We start from the raw sequence: 27,392 nt of genomic DNA on the forward strand, positions 1-27,392 counted from the left end.
AGAATGGAGAAGCTAGTGGAGGCGATTAGGCTCATAATCCAGCGTATCCATGCGAGACTGAATCAGAAAGCAGTTAGCATTTGCTGTACATAATTCCAGCTGAGTTTATCAAATGCTTTGGAAAGATCAATTTTTAGGAGCATACCTGCCTATTTTGAATGCTTGAGAGTGTGTGTGATCTCATGCGAGAGGATGATGCCATCCATAATCTGTCTCCCCTCCACATATCCTGACTGTTCCGGAGAAATGAGCATTGGAAAGAGGGGATTTAGCCTGTTTGCAATGACTTTAGAGATGAATTTGTATATTACGTTGCAGAGTGCAATCGGCCTGAATTTGTCCGGTTTGATCGAGTCCTCCTCTTTTGGGATTAGGGCTATGAAGGTGGAGTTAAGTGAGGGAAGCAGCCAGTGATACGCTCGCGATTCCTCTACCACTTCCCAGACTTCCGACTTTATCAGTTCCCAGAACTTGTGAAAGAAAGTGGTGGTGAAACCGTCCGGGCTGGGAGCTTTTCCTTCTTTAAGCTGAGCCATAGCAATGTCCACTTCCTGTATTTGAATTGGTCTGAGGAGGAGTTCATTGTGCTCCGCTGTGATTAATTTTGGCACATTGTGTATGATTCTTTCAATTGCAGGACGTCTGTTGATTTCAAGCTCTTGATGGACTTGCTTGAAGTGATTGAGGAATTCCTTCTCCATTTCCTCATGATGTTCCACCCTTTCTCCTCCTGATTTTTGAATGTAAGGGATATTGTTGCACATTCTATGTTGAATAGTGGTTCTATGGAAGAATTTGATGTTTCGTTCTCCCTCTTTCAACCATCTGATTCTGGACTTTTGCTTCCAGTAGATCTCCTCCTGCTTTCTTCTCTCCTCAAGCTGATTGTGGATGCGCTACTCCTGCTCAAGGGTTCTCTCTGTGTGGCCTCCTGTACTTATTTCTTGCTGCAGATCCTCCAGGGCTTTTTGAAGATCATGTTGCGCCTTGAAGATGTTTCTGAAGGTCTCTCTGTTCCATCGCTTAAGGCAGAGCTTTAGATGTTTGAGTTTCTATTGGAACTGGACCATCTTGGAGCCGTCTGGAGGGCTAAAGGATGTCCATGTAGAGTGAACCAAATATTTGAGTGAGGGATGGGTGAACCAAAATTCCTCGAAGCGAAAAGGTCTTCTTGTGGTGCTGCCAGGACGTTGCCATTGAAGGGCAACAGGCCAGTGATCGGATCCTGAGTGTGGAAGAATGGCTGTCGAGAAGTCTCCCCCTAGGTGAATCGAGTTGTCTGAGATTAGAAACCGATCCAGCTTGGATGCTATTTGATGCTTGCCTACTCTTCTGTTGCTCCACGTAAAAGTGCCATTACAGAAATGCAAATCTATCAGGGATGCGTTCTCGATGAAGGCTTTAAAGTGGGTGTTTTCCTGTTCCAGCCTGTTTTTGCCTCCAATCTTTTCCTCCAATTTTGTTATCATGTTAAAATCCCCTCCAACAATACAGAGTGGGTGCCTTCTATTGAAGTTAAGAGCTTCTAGGGTGTGGAGGAGAGCAATTTTTTCCCTTTCTTCCTGAGGGAAGTATACATTCGAGAGATTCCCATGAATATTCGTGCATACTATGTGGAAAGCAGCCTGAATTAGACTATGTGAAGCATGAAAGTCTGAGAGGGTGAGTGCTTGAGAGTTCCACACAATAGCTAGCCCCCTAGATGCTCCAGATGCATCCACAGCCACCGATTGACATCCTGGCCAGGCTTTGGAGAGGATCGTTTCTAGAGTTGAGTTGTTACATTTTGTCTCTTGGAAAAAGCATATTTTCGGCTTTTCCATTTTTAACATATTTTTTAACATTCTGAGTCTTCTGGGCTATTGAGCCCTCTTAGGTTCCATGAAATGAGCTTCATGTTTCACTATTGGTAGAGGTCTTATAGTACTTCGTAAGCTTAGCATACCTACCTGAGTCTACCAGAATCTTCCCTACCGCTATTGTTCTTTGGAGATCAGTTCTTCTTCCCCTTTTTTTGGAGTCTTTTGGAGTTTGGCCTAAATCCCATTGAATTCCTGATTGGATGCCGAGCTGATATTGTTGGTAGGCTCTGGAAATGACCATTTCCAGTTTGTTAAGCTGAAGCTCTGGGATGCTTTCATAAGCTTTCTTTTTGCATGCTACTTCTAGTTCTAATATGTCTAGTCCATTCAGATCTATACTTTCTAGTTCTTCCTCCATTCGTTGCACTTGGTTATCTTCTTCTGTGGGCATGTTTGGGCTTTGGAGGGGGTCTGAGGATCCGTCAACCTCCATTTCATTGTCTTTTTCCACCTGCTTTCCCTTGCTTTCCGTGAGGTTATCTGGGGCATCTTTGGTTGGAGGGGAATCAGAGGAGGGGGTTGAAGGAGGTGGCTGGGTGGAGGAGGAAGGGAGAGCAGAGTTGGGAGGAGAGGGTGTGTTTTTCTCTTCCGTGGATTGAGCCAGGATTCCAAAGCTATTTCTGACTGCAGGGTTAGAGGTGTAATTTTGCTGGGGTTTCTTCCCTGTTGTTGATTTTTTATGAGCTCGTTTGCGGGTAGGGGCTTTGGTGAAGCCGTCATGGGTCAGAGAGTTAGAGGGGGCAGGGGCTGTAGCTTTAACATTTAGGGGGCAATCTCTAAAAAGATGCCCTATGGCATGGCATTTACGGCATTGAAACGGGACATGTTCATAGTCTAAGGGTTGAATCCATTCAAAGTCACGGTGAGAGAGACTTACCGATTCTGGCAGAGCTTTGTCCAGGCGCATGAAGACGCAGATACGGGCGTATGATGTGTATCTACGCATTTTCGTTTCTTCAGCAGCCTTTATGTATTCCACCAAACCATTTCCAATGTTTCTCAGGATATCCTTGCCCCAGTACTCATCTGGAAGTGAGTATAGTCTTATCCAAACCGGAGCCCATGTGAGGTCCTCCTTATCCGGGTTGAATCTGGGTGCCCAGTCCCTTAAGTATAAGCCAGCTGAGTTGAAGAAGTAGGGTCCCTCAACCAGGATTCTGTATTTGTCTTCCAGGCAAAAGAAGATCGCTGTGAAGTATCCTTTTGGGCCTAGCTGCACAGTCACATCACCCTTAGGTTTCCATTTCGCTGTGATCCAACTGTGTAGGGCTTTTTTCGTCGGCCAGAACCCTATAAATTTTCCGATGAGCGCATGATCTATCATAAATTGGATTATTTCTTCTATTTTCTCCCGGCAGTTCGATTCTGGGTCAATCTATTGCTATTGGTTTGTAGGTGGTTGAGGAGACCTTCGAGGTTCTGTCTGGTCGGTTATTCCATCCTGTTTCTTCATCCGCCTTATTTTCCAGTTTGTCTTTTCCAGTGCGCTCATGCCGGCGCGAGATTTCGTGGTTGATCACATTCTCGTTGATCGATCCAAAGAGTATCGTTCTTTCGGTTTGGTGCTGCAGTTTATTTTCTTAGGGGGAGGTCAATGTAGCCCCCCCCTAGGGGTTGTCCAATTGCCCTACGATCTCTCACAGTGCAGTTGAGTATTTTCTGGGTGCAAGGTCAGGTCCGTGATGGCTGTCTGTGTAGATCAGACTACGTTGTCTGAGAAGAGTACAGAACCCTAGCGGTCGGGCTCCAGTGCTCTCATCGACAATCCTGATCTTTTCATCAAGGTGCCGAGAGTATTTGTTCATATTATCCTCCAAGTTTCATTCTTAATAAGTGCATCATATTCATTTTTCATTTCATCCTCCCATTCATCACAATTAACAACTTCTTCAAAAGAATTGGGTTCACTAATTTTAGAATAATTAAATTCACATCCATGAGAAACGTTACCTGTGTAACGACCCTAGTGAAAATTGATGTAAACATATATATAAGGCCACAGATGATGGGACATGTATTCCAAGCTAAATGGTGGGATAAACATCCTAGTGGGTGTTGATTCGGTTTATTATGGCTAAGGAAATTGGCAAAGGCAATGGATAAGGCTTTGGAAAGACAAAATGACATTTTTGGTGCATTTATTTATGAAAATAATAGAAAATATGAGAACATGAAGGTAAAAGGTCATAGGTTTATGTGAAGAGGAAATTGAAGGAAAATAATGGAAAATGAAGAAAATAGAGGCCTCATTGATAAATAGGTTTCTGAGAATCAGTTGGCAAGCTCTTAGTTAGGGTAAGATTTTGATAGGTTTTCATGGAGCTCTATTCTCTTCTCTCTCTCCCTCATGCTCTTGGATACTTATAGTTTTCTTTGAGCACTCTTGGTGGGTGTGGAATACTTGGATTCTTGGAGTAATAAGGAAAAGGAAGAGCAAGAAAGTGCAAGAGGGCATCAGGATCAGCAACTACATCAAATTTTCTTGCAGGTATCGAGTTGCATGTCTGTTTCCTTCACTAGTTTTGACATGCATGACACATGCATGTGGATTTTTGGTTGTGATCTGTCAGTGGCATGAAGGATGACCAATATTGACAGTGGATTACCTAGCCTTACCATTTCTTGGATATTCATGGTGATTGTGGGTTTATTTCCATTGTTTTGTTTCAGTTGGTTATCATGTTTCCTTAGCTTGGGTTGAGTTACTAGCTCTGGAAGCCTTGGTTGGACAAATCCTCTAAAAGCCCTGTAATAGCTTGGGTTGAGTTACTAGTCCTAGAAGCCTTGGTTGGAAAAATGCTCTGGAGGCCCTTGGTGGGTTCAATTACTATCCCTGGAAGCCCTGGTTGGACAAACACTCTTGAAGACCTATATAAGTTGTGGGTTGAGTTACTGGTCCTGGAAGCCTTGGTTGGACAAACACTTTGGAAGCCTTGGAAGGCTTGGATGGAGGATGGAGACCAATATGATGATGGTTTTGTTGATGTTCGACCAGGTGGTGGAATCACTATTTGATGGGTTGAGGTGGATGGCCTATGGAAGTCCTAGACGAGTTTTGATTAATGTGTTCTATGAGATCCCACATTCATTCTTGGAATATGACACGGAGGTGAATGGTTGAATAGAGATTTGACTCAGCCATTCTATGGTCGGGTATAATGTGGAATTCCCATCCCGAGTTTGGCTTTTGCATCATTAATGAAAGGTTATTTATCCTAGTATTTCTATGAGTATTATGATGGACTATATGTGGTGTATATGGCTATGATTTCATTGATAATTTTGTCCCTATTATGTTAGTTATGTATATGTTTTATGACAACAACTATGTATGGTTATCATCATGTTTTTACTTCTAAATGAATGAATAATGTATCTATGGCCTAATTAATGGAATGGCAGTTAAAGTGATAAGGAAAAAATGCTTCGTGGTGAATCTTATATAATTATGAGACCCCTATGCTCATATCTGTTATTTACACCTGTAGGTTGCATATTTACTAAGTGTTTGACAAAATGTCTATCATCGTTAGGCTTGGTTAGGTGAAGCCCTTGATCAAGTTTTGTCTTATAGGCTTTTCCTTGGTGTCATTTATTGTCTTGGAAAGTCCCATCAAGTTCTAGGCATTGGTTTCGAGACTAACCCTGAAAAAGTGGCTTAAATATCACAGTCTCTGGCACAAAACTAGCTGAAAAGGATTGCAGTCTCTCCCTTAAGGCATTGTGGGAGCAACTATAGGGTTCAAGTTGCATGCATGCCTTGTCATGGGAGAAACGTTGGGTTTATTTCTTTGAAATGCTAGGTTAAATCAAGGGTTGGGCACATGGAGTGGTGGATTAGCTCTTGCGGGTCCTAAAGCACCTAAAGGAGGTCTGTAAGGTCCTTTTTTGTCGACTCCATTTCCTTACGCTTACCTAGGAGTTTGAGTCTTATCATAGTGGCCTCCCATGGAATGTTTACCCTGACTGGCCAATTTCTTGGGTAAATGTTGGGGGAGGGTTTTGCAAAGTGGAATCATAGTGTGGTTGTGCTCTCCTTGGGCTATGTGTTGATCATGCTTTCATGTTGGTTGCATATGTGTTTCTTATGCTTGTAGTCCATGTGCGTGTTGAATTTGCATGGTGTTTATCATGGTTGTAGTGATGTTTCCATGTGAAGGTTGAAGGTGTTGTTGTGGAGTATGTCCTTATGTGTGTATGGTTGATTATGCATTGTTATGCACGTAAGTGTTCACATGTTATCAAATGAACGTGAGGTGGTTGTTGTTTTCATGCATGAGGTCATGGTTTGTGTAGTTGATATGGTCATGAATTGATGATTGGACTATAGTTATAATGGTGTGTATATGGTTTTTCACTCACGTGTTATATGTATTTATGTAGTTGTTATGCATGTATAGTCTTGGTTATAATTACCATGAATAGTAGGCTAAAAATGCCTTGTGAAGTCATTGTATGCAAACTTAGGTCATCATGGAGTTATTGGTTGTTATGATGCTAATGTGTCATTTGAGATAGAATAGGATATGCAAATAATTAAAGTGAATTTGCAACATTGGACCTCGAGGCAAGAGCAGATAGTCATACATGTATTCTATGTTTGGCATGTATATATGTAAGTTAAGGATTGTCATATGCAATAGCTTTATGTATATGTTTTTGATGTTATGGTTACATACATGATAGATGATAGTTGATTAGTATAGTCACATGCACATGTGTCATGAATGATAGTAACCTATGGTTGTATGCATTGCTATTTTTGTTTTATGTTAGATAACTTGATGATCATGTTATATGTTGTTGATGAGTATGCTATAGGTTAACTTGTTGTTGTCATATGATAGTTAGCATGATGATTAGGTCATATGTTGTTGATAAGCATGTTATATGTTAACTGATTGTTGTTATACGTTAGTTAACTTGACGATTAGGGTTATAAAATTAATATCTTAATGTTATATGTATCATGCTAAATTGGATTGGACTATGTAGATGGTTATGGTTATGATATTTAGGTATGAGCCGACATATTTGTGATGACTTTGCACACGTGGTTGTTATGCATGAACGATAGATGATTATGAGTTTATGATGTGAACATGTTAGTTAGTTAGTGTTATGGATATCTTGATCTTATTTATGTTTGAGTTGACATGTTGTAAAGTTATATCTTGCTAACTAGATTGATTGTGTAGACAATATAGCCTCCCTTAAGGTACACTAAGGTATGAGTTTTCTTATGTAGTATACTTGGTGCTTCATTCTTGATTATTTTGTCTATTCGATGTTGAGTGTTTGGTGTCTATCATGTCATTTAGTTAATTTATTTAACATGGTATGTTTGAAAGTTGGTTGAATTTTTGATGAGTTGCATAATACGAGTATGTGTTCCAATGATCTTGTTTTGAGATGATTGTACTAACACATATGTGTTGAGATAGTTGATATGTACTTGAGTGTAGTAGGTGATAGTTTTAGCATTAAGTCTAATGACTATGAGTTGACTATGGGTTATGACATGATTGTTTGTAAAAGTTCATTTCAAATTGATAGGTATGATTGTATTGATATTTGGAACATGTGGTTGACATTTTTAAACAGTTGCAGGAAACATGCGTGGTATTAGCATGACAAGGTAATAGTTGATGTATTTATATTACTAAAAGTTAGGTGATGTGATAACGCATAATAAGACTCAATTGTAAGAAAGTAAAAAGGTAAAAAGGTAAAAGAAAGGAATTGGGCAAGAACTTCTTTGGCTATGTCTGGAAACCCTAATTCCAAATGAATGAGTGCTTTGCATGCAGGAAGTCTCCTTAATCTTGACTTTGTGTGACATTACGAGGATATATGCTATATTGATGAACATGTATTTGACATGTATATTAGTTAGTATCTAGTTACAGGTGGATTTTTCAAGGGAATTAGAGTCCCTTGGGAGATGACATGGATGTGTTCAGCGACAAGGCAACGCGCTTGGCACAACAAGATAAAGTATTTTTTGTATGGTTATATTTATTTATGCACTGCAGTTATGTATTTATGGCAGTATGATGCAGGGGATTGCATGGAAAATAAATTGCCATGAAATTTTGAGGAAGGCTCTGGCTGAGCTTTCCTTGGGAATCATGGGGATTGAGTCATGGTGTTTGTGGTTAGTCTTTTGCTTTCGGTCTTTTGTGATTGTTGCACTTGATTTTTGATTTTGCCTGTGTCTAGTGCATATTTATGCCACTTTATTGTGGTGTCGTGTTGTTATTGGTTTTTAATGGTTTTCTTCTTGGTTCTTTCTTGGTATTTCCTTTTATGTTTTGAGTCTTGGGAATTGATTTGTTAAGAGGAAAGTTAATGGAGCTCGGGATACCTGTTAGCTCTACTATTGATTTTGCTGCTTAAAGGGTTGAATTATGGTTGGTTTGTGCTGAAAAAGCGTGTTGCAATCTTTTCTTCCTTACTTATTCATTTTCATTATGCCCTCACAACTCCCGCTACTCTGTTCTTCCTCATTTTGACTCCAAATCCTTTGAAAACCTACTTTCCCATTCACCCTGCTCATATCTCTATTTATTGCAAAACCCTGCCTAATCCCTTCTTTTCTCAGCTCCCGGGACTTTTATTTAAAACCTGTTAAAATCCCTGTATTAACCTATTTTTGTTTTTACCCCCCTGGGGGCAAGGTTTAAGTCTACGCGACCATATTCATATAACCTGCACCATAACCCTCTGTCAATCTTTAAACCCTAGCTGTCTGATCTTGTCCCGCAAGATCTAACGGTCTTCACAGTTCTATCTTCGCACGTTAAACATCGTGCGTTTCCTCTCAATCTGGTCGTCCATCGCACGATCGGACGGTGGATGCCTTCCCTGATCACATGAATTGTGAATGCGATAACCCGTGGGGAAGTGGTTTCCCACCAACCATGTGTCGCGAAAAAGTTGGATCACTGCTCGCTATACGGAAACCACCAGATGTCGATGGGCGGTGCGGGGAATATCGCCCGCCTCCCTAAACCGCCTTTCCCCGTCGCTTAAACTGTGCACAACTCTCACGTGCGATCACTATTGGATCTGCCCGATGGTGATCCAACGGCCCTCATCGTATCCTCTTTGTCTCCTCCCAATAGTTCCTCACGCGCGATCTCCGTCATTGATTTTTTATGGTCCAATGGCTGGGATTATTTCTACTGTTTAACTCGCCTATCCTCCCAATAGTCTCTGTCAGTTGATCATAGCCATTGATCTCTATGAGCCAATGGCTAAGATTTATCTCTGGCCTGCTCTTACTCCCGCCATGAAATCTCATTTCCCTTTGACTGTCTCGAGCTCACGAAGGAGGGAGGAAGCCATCATCTGGTATCTGCACAGTTAATATTTCAGAAACCACATTATACAACAGAATGGCCGAAGGACAAACATGATGACCTCAAGCAGTGAAGAGCATTTATCAGGAATGGAGTTTAATCCATAATTCATTCCAACTGCCAGAGAAGGACATCAGACAATATAGATAGGCCAATTTTTCCATTAAGGCTCTGAGAATTGCAGTAGAGGCCCATTTCATATTGTAATTGTGGTTGGTGGTTCATTATGACCCCTCCACACTTAGTAGCAGAGATATTTTTTAATCAGCCTCTATATATATCCAGAGGAAAGAATGTAATATATTGATGAGTGTTGGATGAGTGTTATTTTGTTGTAAGGTTCAACTTCTGGAGATTGTAACTGTTGTGATACCTGCAGTGTCTGGTCTTCATTTTCAGCTAATGCACTTCTTTTGTTGTTAATTGCTCACTGTCCACTTCTTCTTCTTATTCCAAGCTGTGCCTATCTTGCATTTATTCATGTGCTGTTAATGTTAGCATTAGAGGGGCTGTCATCCCACCTTTGTTTTAGGATTTAGCATGTATCATTGAATTTGTATGCAAGTTTCTGTTCTTTTAGTGCCAGAGAGCTGTCATCCTATCTGTGTATTAGAAAATAGATTTACAGACCTTTTATCTGATTGCAGCAGGCCATCACAGGGTCCTATACATCTGTTGGTGTGGTCAACCTTCTCCATTATCACCTTATCCTCAATCTATGAGTAATTGGTGGTCTAAAGCCTTGTAGTCTGGGGGTGTTCACCCATGTCTAGGGTCAAGCACAGTAGAAGTGGTTATCTAGCTTGAATATGTAGCATTTCATTCATTCATCCACCATTTTCCAACATTTTTGTTGAGTTTGTAATGTTCTCAAGCATCTATGATATACAAACTAGGAGAGTGTTTGGGGTGATAACATTAATTGGCACCGTTGCCGAGGAGAGGAGAATCGAAGCTCGACTTCCCTAGGAGAATGACACAGCTTCAAGCTTTGATGATAGACAAGGTTTGAACACAGTTTTTGGTTGTAATAATCTATCTGGAGACTCCATTGGTGGAAAACCATCTTTTGGCGACTTCACATCACAGTTCTGGTGCAGTTGATGAGGCATGTCCAGAGATATCTTAAGAAACCATCGGCTGAACCAGTGCCTGATCCTGAGAATATCATTTAGCAGAAGAAAATATCACAATAAGGAGCACCAGGATTAGGTAAGCCTTAAAATTCCATGTTTATCTGTTAGTGAAGGTCACCTTCAGAGATTCATATAGCTCCTTAGTCGTTCGTTTCCCTTTCAGACCTTAGTTGAAAGAAACATTCCTTGTTGTCCATCATAGTCCTCTGTTATGCTATTCTTTTCATTGATTCATTCTACTCTGTCCACCAATATCCTTTCATACACCCTAACCATGGCAGGCCAGCAAGCCCTTACAAAGATAGAATGAATAGTTGCTGCTAGGTATGGACGCTTAGTCTTGCCTACCCCTTTGGATGCCATGCCTGTAGGAGATTATCAAGAATTCATGCCAAAGTTTGCTGGTTTAGAAGGAGTAACAGCTGAAAAGAATTTAGAGGCATTTTATAGTTATGCTAATAACCTGGATATCAATGAAGAGGATGTCTGGATGAGGGTTCTTGTCCAAAGCCTAGATGGGGAAGCTAGAAAATGGTTTAGAAATTTACCCCCTAGGTCCATTGTAGACATTGATGCTCTAGATGATGTGTTCTTAAAGCACTGGGGGAATAATAAAGACCTGCTCTTTTATCATGATGAATTTTGGAACTTGCAGAGAGAATATGGTGAGCTGCTGTCTGATTTCAACATCAGATTCAATCTTATGTACAGCAGAATGCCGGCTGAATTAAGACCTACCCCAGCTTCTGCTATGCTCATTTATGCTAATGCTTTCGATTCTTATTTCTGCCTGCTATTAAGAGAAAGAAGATGCACTTCTTTGGTTGATATGCAAGTTACAGCCTTTGAAGTAGAAGCAAACATAATTGCTGCAGAGAGAGTTGAAGGTAATGCCGAGAAGAGAAGTCAGGGAGGTGAATCCTCATCAGCCCATGATTCTGAAATTGATGAGTTTGCTAGGATGATTGAATTTTTGAGCTCTGAAGTTTCCAAGCAAAAGGTTGAGCAGCATTTTGAAGAAGCAGGAGCTCATTGTTCCATTTCTTTTCCAACTCCAAATCCATGTAGAGAAACACGAGTATTTGCAAAATTTGCAGAGAGGTAGAGATGCAAACGAATATCAAAGGGTGAAGATCCTTTGTCAAAATATAGTCATGGAAGAAGTGCAGCATGAGGAGGAGGTCTATGTTTTGGAAGGTGCTCCTTTCCTAACAAGGGCTACGTATGAGAAAGCAATATCCAAAGGCATTGCTCAACAATTTGTTGTAGTTGCAGAACAACAAGTTAACTAGCAGTGGCAGCCAGTAGCAGATCCCTTCCTCCAAGAATCTGAGCTTGAGGCTAGCACATCCTCGCATGGCTATGCAGATCTACCAATTTTGTAGCCTTCTTTGGTCCCCAGTCCAGTGATTAAAGAGGGAGAAGAAAGCTCCCTATCATCTTTTGCTCCTCTGTCTGCTCTAAAAACAATCCCTGAAAGTTGCCACTTGAACATTGAGGCAGAAAAAAATTCCATGCTCAAGGATGAAGCTGATCATCTCAGTCTTGATGTTCTAAAATTTTCTCAGATGGCCTCCACACACACTAAAACGACAACTTATTAGATGATAGAGGAAGAAAAGGTATAGTTATGGGACTCCTCCTTGAATGAGGATTGTTCAAAGAAAGATGAAGGAGCAGAAAATGTCTTTGTGTCCCCTGCACAAGAATACAATGGTGCATCTTTCATGTTAATTGTGAAAACCACATAAGACATAGACAAGTACACAACAGCCATGATTATTCAGCAGGTGTACAAAGGCTCCTATAACAAACATCCAAGCAGGAAAATACATAGAGGGGAAATGAAATTTTGGTCAATATCTACCTCTTAAGCTCAAATGTCCTAAACTCTTTAAGGTACAAGGTCAAATAAATACCGTCTTGTTGATTTATGATGAACCAGATGATAGGCAACAATTTTGATGGCCCAGCAGATGGGTAGTTTTTGAAGTTTAAGATTTTTAGGCTTCAATGATTGTAAGATGTTTCTTGTTCAGTTTTTAGCATATGCTTAGTTTGACTCCATGCCCAATGGATACTAGGAAATGTTTTCAAAGCTAAGTTTTGTATGAAGGCATTGGTCTATAGGTTCTTGAGACCTCACAGGGAGGATCTCATCCCTAGAAGGAGCCAATGTTAGCTCTGTTATTGATTTTGCTGCTTAAAGGGTTGAATTGTGGTTGGTTTGTGTCGAGAAAGTGTGCTGCAGTCTTTTCTTCCTTCCTTCTTCATTTTCATTATGCCCTTATAACTCCCGCTACTCTGTTCTTCTTCGTTTTGACTCCAAATCCTTTGAAAACCTACTTTCCCTTTCACCCCGCTCATATCTCTATTTATTACAAAACCCTGCCTAATCCCTTCTTTTCTCAGCTCCCGGGATTTTTATTTAAAACCTGTTAAAATCCCTGTATTAACCTATTTTTGTTTTTACCCCCCGGGCGCAAGGTTTAAGTCCACGCGACCATATTCATATAACCTGCGCCATAACCCTCTATCGATCTTTAAACCCTAGCCATCTGATCTTGACCCGCAAGATCTAACGGTCTTCATAGTTCTATCTTCGCACATTAAACATTGTGCGTTTCCTCTCAATCTGGTTTTCCATTGCACGATCGGACGGTGGACGCCTTCCCTGATCACGTGATTTGTGCACGCGATAACCTGCAGGGAAGTGGTTTCCCACCAACCACGTGTCGTGAAATAGTTGGATTGCTGCCCGCTATACAGAAACTGCCAGACGCCGATGGGCGGTGTGGGGAATACCGCCCGCCTCCCTAAACCGCCTTTCCCAACTGTTTAAACTCTGTGCAACTCTCATGTGCGATCACCGTTGGATCTGCCCGATGGTGATCCAACGACACTCATCGCATCTACTTTCTCTCCTCCCGATAGTTCCTCATGTGCGATCTCCGTCGTTGATTTTTTATGATCCAACGGCTGGGATTATTTCTGCTGTTTAACTCGCCTGTCCTCTCGATAGTCCCTATCAATTGATCGCAGCCGTTGATCTCTGTGAGCCAATGGCTGAGATTTATCTCTGGCCTACTCTTACTCCCACCATGAAATCTCATTTCCCTTTGAGTGTCTTGTTACACTAAAAAATGTCACCATGACTATTTGCAGTTAGTATGGCTCCATCCACTGTCATACTATCCTCCTTGGCAAGTCTCATGCCTCTGCTATTCATGTCAAACTTCAAGAAAGAGAGAAAAGTCATTTAAAGTCAATTATCTCTGGTACGCAGTTTCTCTTAGCCTTACCTGCGTGTACGCAACCCAAGTTCACAATACCTGCGTATTTGTACGCTCTGTATGTAAAGGGGTGGGTGCGTACCCCTGTAAAGGTCAAAAGGCGCGAGTTTCATCTTAAAAAAGTTACTTGTGGTCATTTCTAGAGCATTCTAGAAGCTTGTTTGACGTGTATGAAGCGCCTCCAGATGGTTCATGTATCCCTACCAAAGAGGAACTTATCCCATCAAGAGGGGAGCTATCCCATCCAAAGAGGGGCTTATCCCATTGATGGTGGACCTGAATAACTTCCTCTAGAGCACTATAAATACAGGCATTGGGCCAAAGGGAGGGGAGGTTGAAAGCTGAACATTCCTAAGGGTATATGCTGCTGGAATTAGGACTTCCTTGTAGAAGCTTGTGAGGAGAGATTACCATCTTTGCTTGTTCTATTTGGAAGTGGGTGAGATGATCAGAGTAAAGGAGAACTCTTGTGGACCCTGGGAGGGACTTGCACAACACCAAGGCTCAGGTTGTAATGGTTCCTTTTGTTACCTTTTAATACAAATTAGTCCATTCTTCTCAACAATTTGTTATTTATGAGTTGTTTCATATACTCCTTGGTCTATATGTTAAATATGTTTTATTTCATGTGATATTCAGGTGCTATTTAATCATTTGATTGTTAGTGAATGCAGGTTTCGAAGGGAAGGAGGAGCTCATCCGGATCAATGAAGCTGGACTACTACAACAGCGTTGGGTTACATGTAGGATCTAAACACTTGATTTCTCATATTGTAAAAGCATATTTAGAGAAGGATTGCTCTTATTTGTCTTGTTTGTCACTAGAAATTCTTAGGCCTCTAGGGAGGTCGGTTGTGTCCGCACTAACGACTCATTCCGTGTGACAAAATGGCGACTCCACTGGGGACTCCATGAATGTGTTTGAGTTCTTTTTGATTTGATATTTTGGTCTGAGAAAAATCGCTTGTTTTCTGATTTTTGGCTGTCTAGTTGTGTATTTGGGTGGGTTAGCTTAGAGTCAATTTAGATTTTTATTTTTCTTAGCTTTGCCAGCAGTACGCAGTCTCTGAGTTAGGCACAGTGCGTACTTGTACGCACTGCGTCTTTGTGCACAGGGCGTCCCCGCGCCTGTGTCAACAGATCACCTGCGTACCCCTGTCAAATTTGAGAAAATTTCATTTTTCCTCTTTTTGCTCTTTAGATTTTGTTTTTACTGCCCAGATCCATTAGTTTACTGTCAGAGATCTTCACCTGAACTTGTCCCGTTAGTGTCGAGGGTTTTGGTGGAATTCATAGGGATTTTGCCTTAGGGTTTGATTTTTAACTGGTCCTGTAGTGACTTTGGCGTTAGAGGTTGTCAAACTTTGGATCTCCTTGGTTTTGGTCAGTCCTCTTAGGAGTCGGGCCTGTCATAGAAGTCACCCTTGTGAGAGACCTACCTTTGTGTCTTCTCTTTGCGAATCTCGAAAAGTTTGTTTGTTAAAACCTTGAATTTCATTCTTGAGAAAAAAGAACAAAAAGATTTCGATTTTGTTTTTTGATTAGTTTATGATTCTGCATGAACTAATCCTTAGTTTCATTTTGACTGAGTAAAACATCCGGGAATTATCCTTGTAGGCTTTTGTCCTCATTATTTTTTGCTTTTAGGTAAATTTCCTTTTAATTTGCTTTTGAGTGAATTTGATTTGATTGTCTTAGATTTGTTAAATTTGATTTGATAAATAGTTTTTATATGCTTTATTAATATAGAAAAAACACAAAAAATTCTTTTGGAAAAAGTTTGCTTTGGTAGCATTTGTAGACTTTTGGGAGAAAAAGGAAATTTCGTAGAGTAATTAGTGGTCATGAGTTGTGTGTTTTGAAAAGATAAAGAGATTGTTTCTTTGATTGTCTTTACTAAGAAAGTTGTTTTCTATAAAATTTGCATTTTCCAACTCTCTTAGTTAGGAGATTCATTGAAAAAGAAAAGTAGTGTAAATCATCTTAGGTGCATCTTTGTAGTGGTTGCGAGTCGAGTCTACACACCACCAGTTTCATCTCCACTACCTTTTTGTCTTTAAGAAAAACCATAAAATTAACGCTTAAAGTAAAATTAACTTAGTAACTTTTATTTACTAGGGCTCTGAAACACCAATTTAGATCAGGCTAGTGTCTTGGAGTAGGAGAGTAATTAACTCTCCAAGACAACAAAACCAAACAAGTAGCTTATCTTGTGATAGAATAAATCCAATTGTTTCATTTGTACTCTGGGAAAGCTCCTCTTAAAGGAGAAGCATGAGCTCGTGTCCGAACCAGTGAGGGGATCAATCCTCCCTCATTGGGAACGACGCCAGACACGCACGTATTACAAACGGTAAACCTCGGATTAACCATTGTCGAGGAGCCAGGGGTCACTTGTCGGTAAACCTTGGATTATTGTCAAGGAGCCGACAAGGGGACTGAGCTTGATACTCTGCCCTTGCGTGCTGTCGGAGTGTAGACTGTTCCCCCAGGTGCATTTGTTGCTATTGGTAACCTTAGTGACCATTACCTTTAGGATTCTACCGAGGTGACGGTGGAGGGAAGATCCCACTGTACCTGGAGCAGACATCGGCTAGACTCACTTGGATTTTCCGGGGGGTTCACTTCACTCGAGACGGTTAAAGTGGAGGAACTTGTGTCGGTCTATTCATTAAGCAGGTTGCCGGGGTAACTGTTCCACCCACCACTTCTGTACTAAATCCGGCGATGTTGGGTTTCATCTCCAACTAGCGTTTTTGGTCCGGAAGGCTACTGTTTGTGTTTGGTTTGACGCCATAGATTCTTTAGGCGTGCGATTTAAATTTGTTTGGTTCTTTAGAGACTTTAGGTGGTTTGCTTTGAGATTTTACTTTGTTTGCGTGTGCAGTAGTTAAAAGTTTTTAACTGTGGCGGAATTACCGAGACAGTCCCGTCGACTTCGGGGTAAGTCTTCTGAGGTTGTTTCTGTGGCGAATTGTTGAGGAAATCCCGTAGACTTCGGGGTGAGCCTCCTCAAGACGTCCCAAGTCATTACGAAGGTTTAAAGGTCCTTGTAACTCCTAGTGGCAGTAAAGTAGGTTCACCTGAAGAAGGAGAATCATCATTGGTAGTCCATCCAGATTACCAAGGTCTAGAAACAGGTTATAATCCTGAAGCTGTTGCAGTTTCTGAGCTTGCTGGTAGTTTTTCATCTACTAGTGATATAGGCGAAGAACCTGAAGTATCTGAACCTGTTACTCCAACTTCTAGTGCACCAGATTCACCTAGGGTAGAAAGAGTCATCACCAAAAATCTTCCTGCTAGTTTGGTAGCTATTGAAGAACTTGCTCCAGAGGAAGAATTAGGCGTATCTATCCTTGAAGATCAACCTACTATTGATCTAAGGGAGCGTGAATCTATCTTTTACAGTCCTCCTAGAAGTACTACTTGGTACCTTTCGTTAACCAATTATTTAGACAACTCAGGGATAAGTTTTTCTCCACCTCGTACTCCTTTTCCACCTGGAGGTATTTATACTCCTGTAAATATGTCTGGTCAGTCGTCTGTGTTCACTCAATCTCCTGAATCTTTCTTGCACAACGGTCCTTCTGTTCCTGCCGGGTATCAGTCACTTTCTGGTACCTTTGCGGGGGCATCTCCTCAACCCATTGATCATGGGTTATTAGCTGGAAACAATGGTAATAAACCGTTGGGTGTAGGGGACATTTACATGATGTCAGGTTCAGTTCCCGTTTCTCAACCTCAAGGTGGCCAATTGCCGCCTGGGGGGAAGCCTCAATTAACGCCTGGGGGGCAACCTCAAGGTACACAGATCATGTCTGGGGGGCTACCTCAAGGACAGTATGTACCTATAGTACAATACATTCCTCAAGGTCAACCCCAGCCTCAATATGTACCCTAGGGTCAACCTCAGTATCAATATTTACCTCAAGGGTATCAACCTCAAGGTCAAGGTCAACCCCAGTATCAGTATTTACCCCAAGGTTATCAACCTCAAGGTCAATACTCGAGTCAAGGTTATCAACCACCTCAAGGTCAGTCATATGTTCAAGTTATGGGAACTGTGCCTTTCAGTTACCAATCCTATCCTCAATCCGGTTATGGATCTCAGTATCCTGAACCTGTTACGGGTCAATACCCCGGAATGATAGTGTGGGATCCATCACAAGGTCAACAGATGTTGCAGCCAAGTATACAGTTGGTACCTCAAACTGGACAACCCGTAGTTTCTGGTTCACCCCAGCAACCGCAACCTGTCCAGTCAAATGTTCAAACTTCTGTAACTTCGGTAGTTACTCAGCCGCCAATTGCACCTAGTACTCCATCTCAAACGACTACTGCAACTACCGCAACATCTACCGCACTTACTTCTGGAGTATCGACAGCTCCGGTTTCTACTGTCTCTGCAACCACTCCTCAGACATCTTTACCGTCGTCCGGATCTACGATTCAAACTACGGTCCAGCTGCCTGTAGGGCAGCCTGGTTTAAGTACTGTTGTAACAAGTCAACCTCAATTTACCTACCAACAGTACCAGGGACACTACCAATTCGGTCCTGCTGTCCAACAATCGGTTTACCAGTATCAACCGTATCCTGGGTACACTTATCAACAACCTCAACAACCCCAGTACAGTCCGGTTAATCCTGGTTTTCCAGGAGGATATAATATCCCGAATGCGATTCCTGTTCCAAGTTATCCTGGATATCCTCCTCCTGGGACTGGTCTTGTGACCCAAAGTTTTAGGGATCCTAATCGGCAATTACCGTTTATCGCAACTTTGGATTTACCCGACTTGACGCGCCTAACGAACGATCCAATACAATATCTTCCGTTCTGGCCGCCAATGCCAAATAAATTGCCCAGTGATATACCCAAGTTCGAAGGTAAGTCTGGAGAGGATCCGTCCACTCACGTGATGACTTACCACCTCTGGTGTGCTTCAAATTCCATCTCGGATGATTCGATACGCTTACGTATTTTCCAGCGTACGCTCATTGGTCTCGCGGCCAAGTGGTACATTGAGTTACCACGGGCCTCTTTTTACAATTTCAGCTAGTTAGCTACCTTGTTCCTAACTCATTTTCAGTTGCCGGTCAGATACGATAACGACATGGAGCTATTAACTTCATTAAAACAGTCGACCTCCACTTATATTTCCGATCATATTCATGAATGGAGACGTCGAAGACGTTTAGTGAAAGTTTTTATCCCGGACCAAATCTTAGCTGAATGGTTTGTAAAATCATTATTACCGAAGATTACTGAAGATGTAGCTAAGGCCGGAGTAGTTACTGAGGAGCAAGTCATTGCTCAAGCCCAGTACCTTGACTTAGTTTACACTCAGTCAGGTACGTTGCACGAGAAGATCCCGGATCTTCCTAAGTCGAATCAAATCGCTGCTGCTCCTTCGGGGTCTCATGCTGCTGATGGCATGATTGGTACGGTGAATACTAAAAGTAAGAAGAAATCCTCAAAGAATTCTTCTCCAATAAAAACCTTACCAGACTCCCCGACAGGAGAGTCTTCTCCTGAAATTACCGCCGACATTCACGCTGTAGAGACATCTACGGCTAAATCAAAAAATGATGGTAAGAATAAAGGCAAGAAGAAGGATAAAGCAGACAAGGCTCCAAAGGAGAAAAAAGAGAAGTCGGAATCTAACGATGAAAAGCGCAAACCTCGCTATCCTTGTTTAATTTGTGAAGAAGATCATTTCACAAGAGATTTCCCTCATCGGGCGGAGGTTGTGAAAATCGTTAAAGGTTTCCCAACTCCTGCTGTTTTGAAAGATCCATTTCCAAAGCAGGAGAGTAAGATGATAGGTTCTTCCTCGAATGCCAGTAAAGAACCTATATTGATGATGTCTCATGTATGGATTGCGACTCGATCACAAGATTATGGTAGTAAAAGTCCTGTTGATGGATCGAAAGAAGCAGAATCTTCTCGTTCAAATCCATCAACCTCAGCTCCCGGTTCCGATCCACTACAGATTAAGAAACCTAACCCAGACTTAGTAATAAAACCACCCGCCAAGGGTGTACTTCGAAGGTCTGCTCTCAATCCACATGCGAGAGCGGCCCAGAATTACAACATTGTTGAGGATTTAGCTGTTTCACCCTCAACAATGTTGGCTTTAGAAGTGCTGCAATCATGTCCAGCACAGAGAAAATTACTTTTGTCGGCTATAGGATCTGTTGATGTTCAGAACCCGAACCTGATAATCTTTGATCTAGAAAATATTACACCGCGTCTCCCTCATCAGATGGCTTTCCAGATTCCAGTGATAGTAAAAAACAGGCCAATTCATCGGACTGTAATTGATGAAGGAGCTTCTACGTGTATTATGTCGATCCAGTGTTGGAGATCGCTTGGCTCTCCTTCACTGAACCAATCCCCAACGATTCTTAAGGCCTTTGATGGCCGTGGGTTCCATCCGTTTGGCATTCTACAGGATTTGCCTATAGGGGTTGAAGGAAAAACCGTTAGTCTGGATGTGGAGGTGGTTGATGCCCCTCTAGACTACAACCTTCTTTTGGGTCGCAGTTGGTCTTACGCTATGACAGCGGTCGTGTCATCGGTCTTCAGAGTTATAAAGTTTCCACACAATGGCAAAATCGTGACGATAGACCAGCTGGCTTACTTTTCATCCGACCCAGCCTCTTCAGAGAGTATCCAGCATGTCGGTAAAACGACTATCCCTTACAAGGATGTTGGGGTAGGATTAGTTAAAGATTCCGGTTTACTGGGAACTTTTCCTTTCCCTCCAATCAACGCAGACCCTTCATTCGCAACCATTCATATGATTACTTCAGACACTATTATTTATGATGATCCTTGGATTGTCCCATCTGAATCTGAGATAGACTCATTCGGTAATGCAATGCCTTTGAGTCCATATGAAATTGCTTATGAGGCCGTGCAGTCTTTTTCTGGCTCAAGTTCAACCCAATCCGACCAAATGAATGTGGTCCGTGAGGAATCACTTTTCACATCGACCTCAGAACGGATAACGTTTCCTGAAGTTGTGTCATCTGACGAACAACTTTGCGAAATCCTAAGTGTAGACGATCTACCATGGGAAGATCTTCATCATAGATCTTCGTTTTTACCTGAGGGTGATGACTTTGAAAATGATTTTTCATCAATTTTTACAGCTGAATATGTCAAGGACGCTCAGAATCCCATGAAACATCCTCATTCAGAGTTGAATTTGGGAAACATTTCCCAAACTATTGCCATTGACATTTCAGTCAAAACCGGAATTATTGAGAACATTCATATAGGTGCCTCATGTACAGATGACGAAATTCAAACATACAAGGTCCTATTTCAAGAATTCCGCGACGTGTTTGCCTGTTCCTATGAGGAAATGCCAGGAATTGATCCCTCCATTGTTGTTCATGAAATCAAGACTTACCCGAACGCTAAACCCGTTCGGCAACGTCTGCGTCAAATACACCCTAGGAAAGCGGCTGCGATTAAAGCAGAAGTCGAGAAGCTGTTGAAAGCAGGTTTCATTTATCCGATCCCGTTAACGGATTGGGTATCGAATATTGTTCCGGTTAACAAGAAACAAGGAACAATAAGAATATGCATCGACTATAGGGATATAAATCGTGCTTGTCCAAAAGACAACTATCCCACACCCTATATCGATCAAATAATTGATGATTGTGCCGGCAGCGAAATATTTTCCTTTATGGACGGTTTTTCCGGTTACAACCAAATCAATATTCTACCTGCCGATCAACCAAAAACGGCTTTCATTTGTCCTTGGGGGATGTTTGCTTACTGCAAATTACCTTTTGGACTTAAGAATGCCCGAGCCACTTTCCAACGGGCAATGTCTTACGCATTTCACGACATCAAGCACATTGTGCAACCGTATCTCGATGATTTGCCTGCTCATTCTTTACATCGAGCTGATCACCTTGTCCACTTACGCGCTATTTTTATGAGGTGTCGGCATTATCGAATTCGGTTGAACCCACACAAATGTGTCTTCTGCATAGAAGTGGGACGATTGCTAGGATTTGTCGTTTCAAAAGCCGGTATCCGCGTCGATCCCTCGAAGGTCGAAGCTATCATCAAATTGCCTCCTCCTTCGAGTTTGCGCCAACTCCAAAGTTTGCAGGGGAAAGCAAACTTTTTACGTCGATTCATTCCTAACTACGCCGAGATTACAAAGGGTTTCACCCGGTTGTTGAAACAAAATGCACAATTCTCTTGGGATGAGATAGCTCAGAAGTCTTTTGATGCACTTAAGCACACGTTGACCCATGCACCGTTGCTGCATCCTCCCAACTACAACCAGGACTATTTTTTGTATCTCGCCGCCTCCCACTCCACCATTGGAATGGTCTTAGTTCAGGAAGACGAATTCGGAACAGAACATGTGATATATTATCTTAGTAGGACGCTAAATCCCACTGAGCTAAAATATTCGCATGTGGAGAAATTGGCCCTGGCAGCTGTTTAGGCTGTCCAACGTTTTCGTCATTACATTCTTCTTCGTAAAACTACAGTGATTTCGGATTGCAACCCTATGATCTATATTTTGACTAAACAATTGCTAGGGGGCAAGTACTCCAAATGGATTGTTATCCTGCAGGAGTTCGATTTGGAGTTTGAAAAATCTAAGTCTAAGAAATCCTTAGGTTTTGCGGAATTGATGTGTGACTTCCCGCGTGCTGACACGGAAACTATGGCAGAGGAGCCCATTGCGGACGAATCTCTGTTTCTCATCGGCACTTTAGATCCGTGGTATGGGGATATAATCGTCTATCTCCAAACCCAATCCTTTCGGCCCGAAGCTTCAAAGTCGGAACGTCGGAAAATTCGATTCCAGTCCCAACAGTACCAAATTATTGGAGATACTCTTTATCGTCGTGGGGCGGATTTAGTTTTTCGTCGTTGTTTAACTCATGAAGAGGAAGAAAGGGTTATGAATGACTACCATTCTGGAGCATGTGGCGGTCATATGTCTGGGTATGCCACAGCTCAGAAGGTGTTGCGTGCTGGCTATTTCTGGCCGTCCATGTTTAAAGATTGTATCATTGCGGTCCGAAAATGCCACAACTGTCAAGTGTTTGATCGCAAGATGCGCGCACCACCTGCTCCTCTCCACCCTATAATTGCCGTTGGTCCTTTTGCTAAATGGGGTATCGATTTTATTACATGTAACCCTCACTCGGCCGGGGGGCATGCGTATATCATCCTTGCGGTTGATTATTTTACTAAGTGGGCCGAGGCGATGCCTACATTCGAGGCAGATGGCAAGACAGCAGCAATTTTCGTATTCAATCATATTATTGCTAGGTTTGGTGTCCCACAAGCGATAATCACTCACCATGGGTGCCATTTTCGAAACATTATGATGACAGAACTCACAAGCCATCTTGGTTTACGCCATGATAGTTCTACTCCTTATTATCCTCAAGCAAACGGTTTGGTTGAATCCATCAACAAAGTTCTAGTTATCATGATCCGACGAATCATTGGTATTCATCGGTCGAATTGGCATACCATGTTATTTTCAGCGCTTTGGGCGTACCGAACCTCAGTGAAAACATCAACAGGGTTCACTCCTTTCCAACTAGTTTATGGTTTGGAAGCAGTGTTGCCCATTGAATGCGAAATCCCATCACTTCAAATGGCTATCGAATTACTCCCAGCTACTTCCGAAGAGGAGAAGCGTCTGTTATACTTAGCTAAATTAGATGAGACTCGACGTGATGCTGCTTTGGCAATCGAGACTCACGCAAAAAGAATGAAAGCCCAGTATGATCGTAACGTGACCCCTCGTAATTTTTCGGAAGGAGACCTAGTGCTATTATATGATCAAGCTAACGATAAATTAGGTGCTGGAAAATTCGTTCCCATGTGGCATGGGCCCTACATTGTCAAGCGAAAGCTAGCGAAAGGGGCCTATGAGCTGGTAGATTTTGATGGGGACTCTTTGGGTAAGCCCAGAAACGGACTTTACCTAAAGAGGTATTATGCTTAAATGGTGGGTATGGAGATTCAGTTAGTTTAGTTAGGTTAATTTTTCTTTCTAGCTGGCGTGTTTTGTTAATTTAGACAGTGTGCTTAGCTTAGAGAGTGTGTTTTTCGTCGTTATTCTGGCTTATCTTGGTTTTACTCTTGATATTACAGATGTCGACGCCTCTCCAAACGTACATTGGATTTGCTGATGGTGCTTGTCGTAGTACACGGAATATCTCTTCCGCAGCTTGGGTTATCTATTCACCCTCTGACGAGTTAGTTTCTATGCATGGGGTGAGCCTCGGTCAAACAACAAACAACATTGCATAATACAGTGCAGTGATTGAATTATTATCTGAATCTATTTCATTTTGGATTCGGAGTTTGATAGTGAGGTTAGATTCTGAACTCGTTGTATTACAGCTTAATAGAGTCTATGCCATTAGAAATCCAGTGTTATTAAGATTGTTTTTGAGGGTGCGTCTCTTGGAACGTGAATTTGATTACATTGAATATCAGCATATTCCAAGGTCTTTAAATACATTAGCAGATGCAATGGCGTCTCGAATGTTAAATAGACATTTGTAACAATAATAAATGTAAATTTATAAACATTTCATCACACATGTTTAACAAAATAAGCCGGTAATAATGATACATATATAGATAGGAGTATGTCAAAAAATATACATCGTCTTCGATCATAGGTTGAAAAACATCTTATGATCGACAAAAATGATAAGTACAAAAAACCAAAAATGTCACATGTGTCTACAAAAATGACTAGCCAATCACTGGTGGTGCTCTCTATATGAGACCACTGCCCGCGCTACTCTACACAGGAACCTCCTGAAAGGTCCTGGGACTGCGACCACATAGCGCTGAAGTCGGATAGGAATATCATCTATAGTCGTCTCTGGTATGCCTGCTGTGAGACGCTCTAAGTCCTGTTCCAGCTCGGCTAAGGTCTCTGCGGCCGCATCCTGTGGGGCTGGTGCTGGTACAGCTGGTACTCTTCTCTCAAAAGCCCGGAGATTGGCCGGATGCCGTGGGCCTACATCTGCATTTTGAAAATTTTTGCTGTCACTTTTGAGACGATATATAAAGAACAAAAAAAGTAGATAATTTAAAAACTTGTGAAAAATGAAGTACCTCTGTCGTCCCATTGTTCTCCCTGTGGAAGAACCATGTCCGGATCATTGCGAAAATCTACTCCGGCATAAGGAAAATCCTGAATCGCAAAGACCTGGCTCTCCAACCAGTGAAAGTAACCCGCAGGAAATCGGACAAGCCCCGCTCCCTCATCAGGATGCCGGGCCATTACCGAAACCCATCGCGTCAACTTAGGCTCCCGAGGAGGCCCAACTGGAACAGTAAGAGGTTGGGGGATCAGCATTGGAACTCTCTCTAGGGCAAAGCTCACAACTAAAGGCCCATATCCAAAGGTCTTCAATTGTCCATTCTTTGCCCTAGTCAGTTGGCCTTTCATATTGGCCAGCACAGCATCGCACCAGTTGAAAATGGTGCCTTGGAAGCAATCTATAGCCATCCGCATTTGGGAACCAGTGGCTATGTGCAAAGCGGCAGCACCGCAAAGTCTAGTAACTGTAAAGGCAATTACCATAAGTTCAGGTCGGGATATGTATTTGATTTCTATCCCCTTATCCTGGTTTTGATTGTTGCACCACTCTAGCCAGAGACTAGCAAGGGATTGGCCACCCGGCCTAGTACCGAATAGAGAGAGTTGCTCGCCCCTGTTAGGCAAGCCAGTGAGAAAATATATGTCGGAGGACTCTATCTCGAGCTGGTGTTCTCCGATGTAAAAACATTGATCCTGAATGTTCCACCTTTCAACCAGCCACTCTAAGAATGGCACCTGGGCCCTCATGCCAGGTATGGCCCAGTACTTGTAGAGACCGCATGCCTTTAAAGCATCAATGGAAGGTTGATGACCTATTGCGGCCAAATCGACATCTTCGTGTTCTCTTTCACGCCAATATAGCATGGTGGGCAATCTACACACCAAAAAACATTGATTAGAATTCATTAAATCAAATTTTTATGGTTAGGTTTTGAGTTTGGGTTTTGAAAATCCGCTTTGCGCGGAGTACGCACCCCGCGTTCAGAAAACAGAGCGTGGGTACGCAGCTGTTCTGAAGGTGGGCTGCGTACTCCGACCAATTTCCCATATAGGAAAATGTCGGGGTACGCAGGTCACCCATGGGGCACCTGCGTCCCCCGAAAAGCGGACTCTAAAACCCGAAACCCTCCAAAAAATCAAACTAAAACTTAAAATGGAATTCTAAACGGATGAAATTGAAGAGGAGGATGTTGTGAAATACCTGAAAGAGACGGCTCTCGATTCCGACGGTCGGATTCTCCGCAAAGTCCACGGGAAGTTTCTTGCCAAAAGCCCTTTTCTCACCCTCAACAGTAAAATGGTAAAAATGACATGGTAAAAAGTCTTTTTATAGGTTTTTTGGATAAATGAATGCTAAGTTTGTTTATTTTTCACCATGAAGGGATATTTTTCAATGTATTTTTGCCCATCTTAAACAGGTATGAGTAATGTGTTGTTTTTGTGCAGGACAAAAGGACTTTAGGGTAAAATCATCATTTTTCACGAACCAAGACATCAGAGTCATCTTTTAAGCCCTTTTCTGACTCCTAAAACATGAAAAGATTGCCGAGCGTTTCTTTTACACTCGTTAAAATGGAATTAAAAGACAGTCCTCTTACAGCCCTTTTCTGATCGTAAAAACAAGAAAAGATTGCCGGATTTTTGTCGTTTCAAATTCGATACTGGAAATAAAACGACATGCCTCTGATCGCTTTTTACTTTTCAGGTCAAAGGAATTAATCATGAAAGTACTCCTTGGTCGCAAGATCAAGCGGTTCTCTCAGGTATTATTTTATACTTTTTTGGGCTTGGAGACACAAATTTACGAAAAAGTTCACCTTGGAGTCTTCTTTAGTTTTTTCAGACTCTCTAAAATTGAAAAATGCCGAGTTTCTCCTATACTGGACTCGTTAAAATCTCACAGTAAAGGACCTGTTCGATTACAAACAAGAACGGACCACTCCTTCTTAGGGTCCGAATCTAAACTAAGTTGGACTCATCCGAAGGATGAGCTTATAATCAAGCATATGTTATCCTCCTCAAGCTTGTAAAAAATAAAGAGGTACTTGCCAGAAATGGTGGGGGAAAAGAGAGAAGAATGAACCTATTTGTTATCCTTTGTTACAGAAGAACCTTATCACCGCTCTTGAACACGACACATTTCATTCACCTGGGTTGGGAAATCCTTTGCCTTAAAGCTGATAAAACCACTCTGAAAGTCTTCAACCGTTTCTGGGTATTAACTTTGGGTCAGTTGTCACCAAGCCATCTGTCGTGTCGTTATGTGTTCAAGAGGTCTCTGCAAATAAACCATTCATATGCAAAATACTTGTCATCCATTTGACCATCCCTGAGTCAGTCCTTACAGCAACATTTCTTCAACTTGAACAATGATTTCATGTTGTGGGCTTGCCTGCGACGGGTCGCTTTCTATCGACATCAGCACATTATCTAGAAAGATGACTTAGAAATCGTCAGTGCCTTGAAGTCTGCATGCATCAATGGCAGGTTTCTCGCCTTTGACGACAGTTTACATCATTGACTTTCGATCAAAGGATTCCGTCACGTGTTCGACATCAACCCATTCATTCACATTTCATGGATTGTACTGGGTACTTTGAGAACCATTG

Source organism: Pinus tabuliformis, chromosome 2_2, assembly GCF_031772625.1.
Source record: "Pinus tabuliformis cultivar Carrire ecotype Pingquan chromosome 2_2, CPIR1, whole genome shotgun sequence".
Taxonomy (NCBI): domain Eukaryota; kingdom Viridiplantae; phylum Streptophyta; class Pinopsida; order Pinales; family Pinaceae; genus Pinus; species Pinus tabuliformis.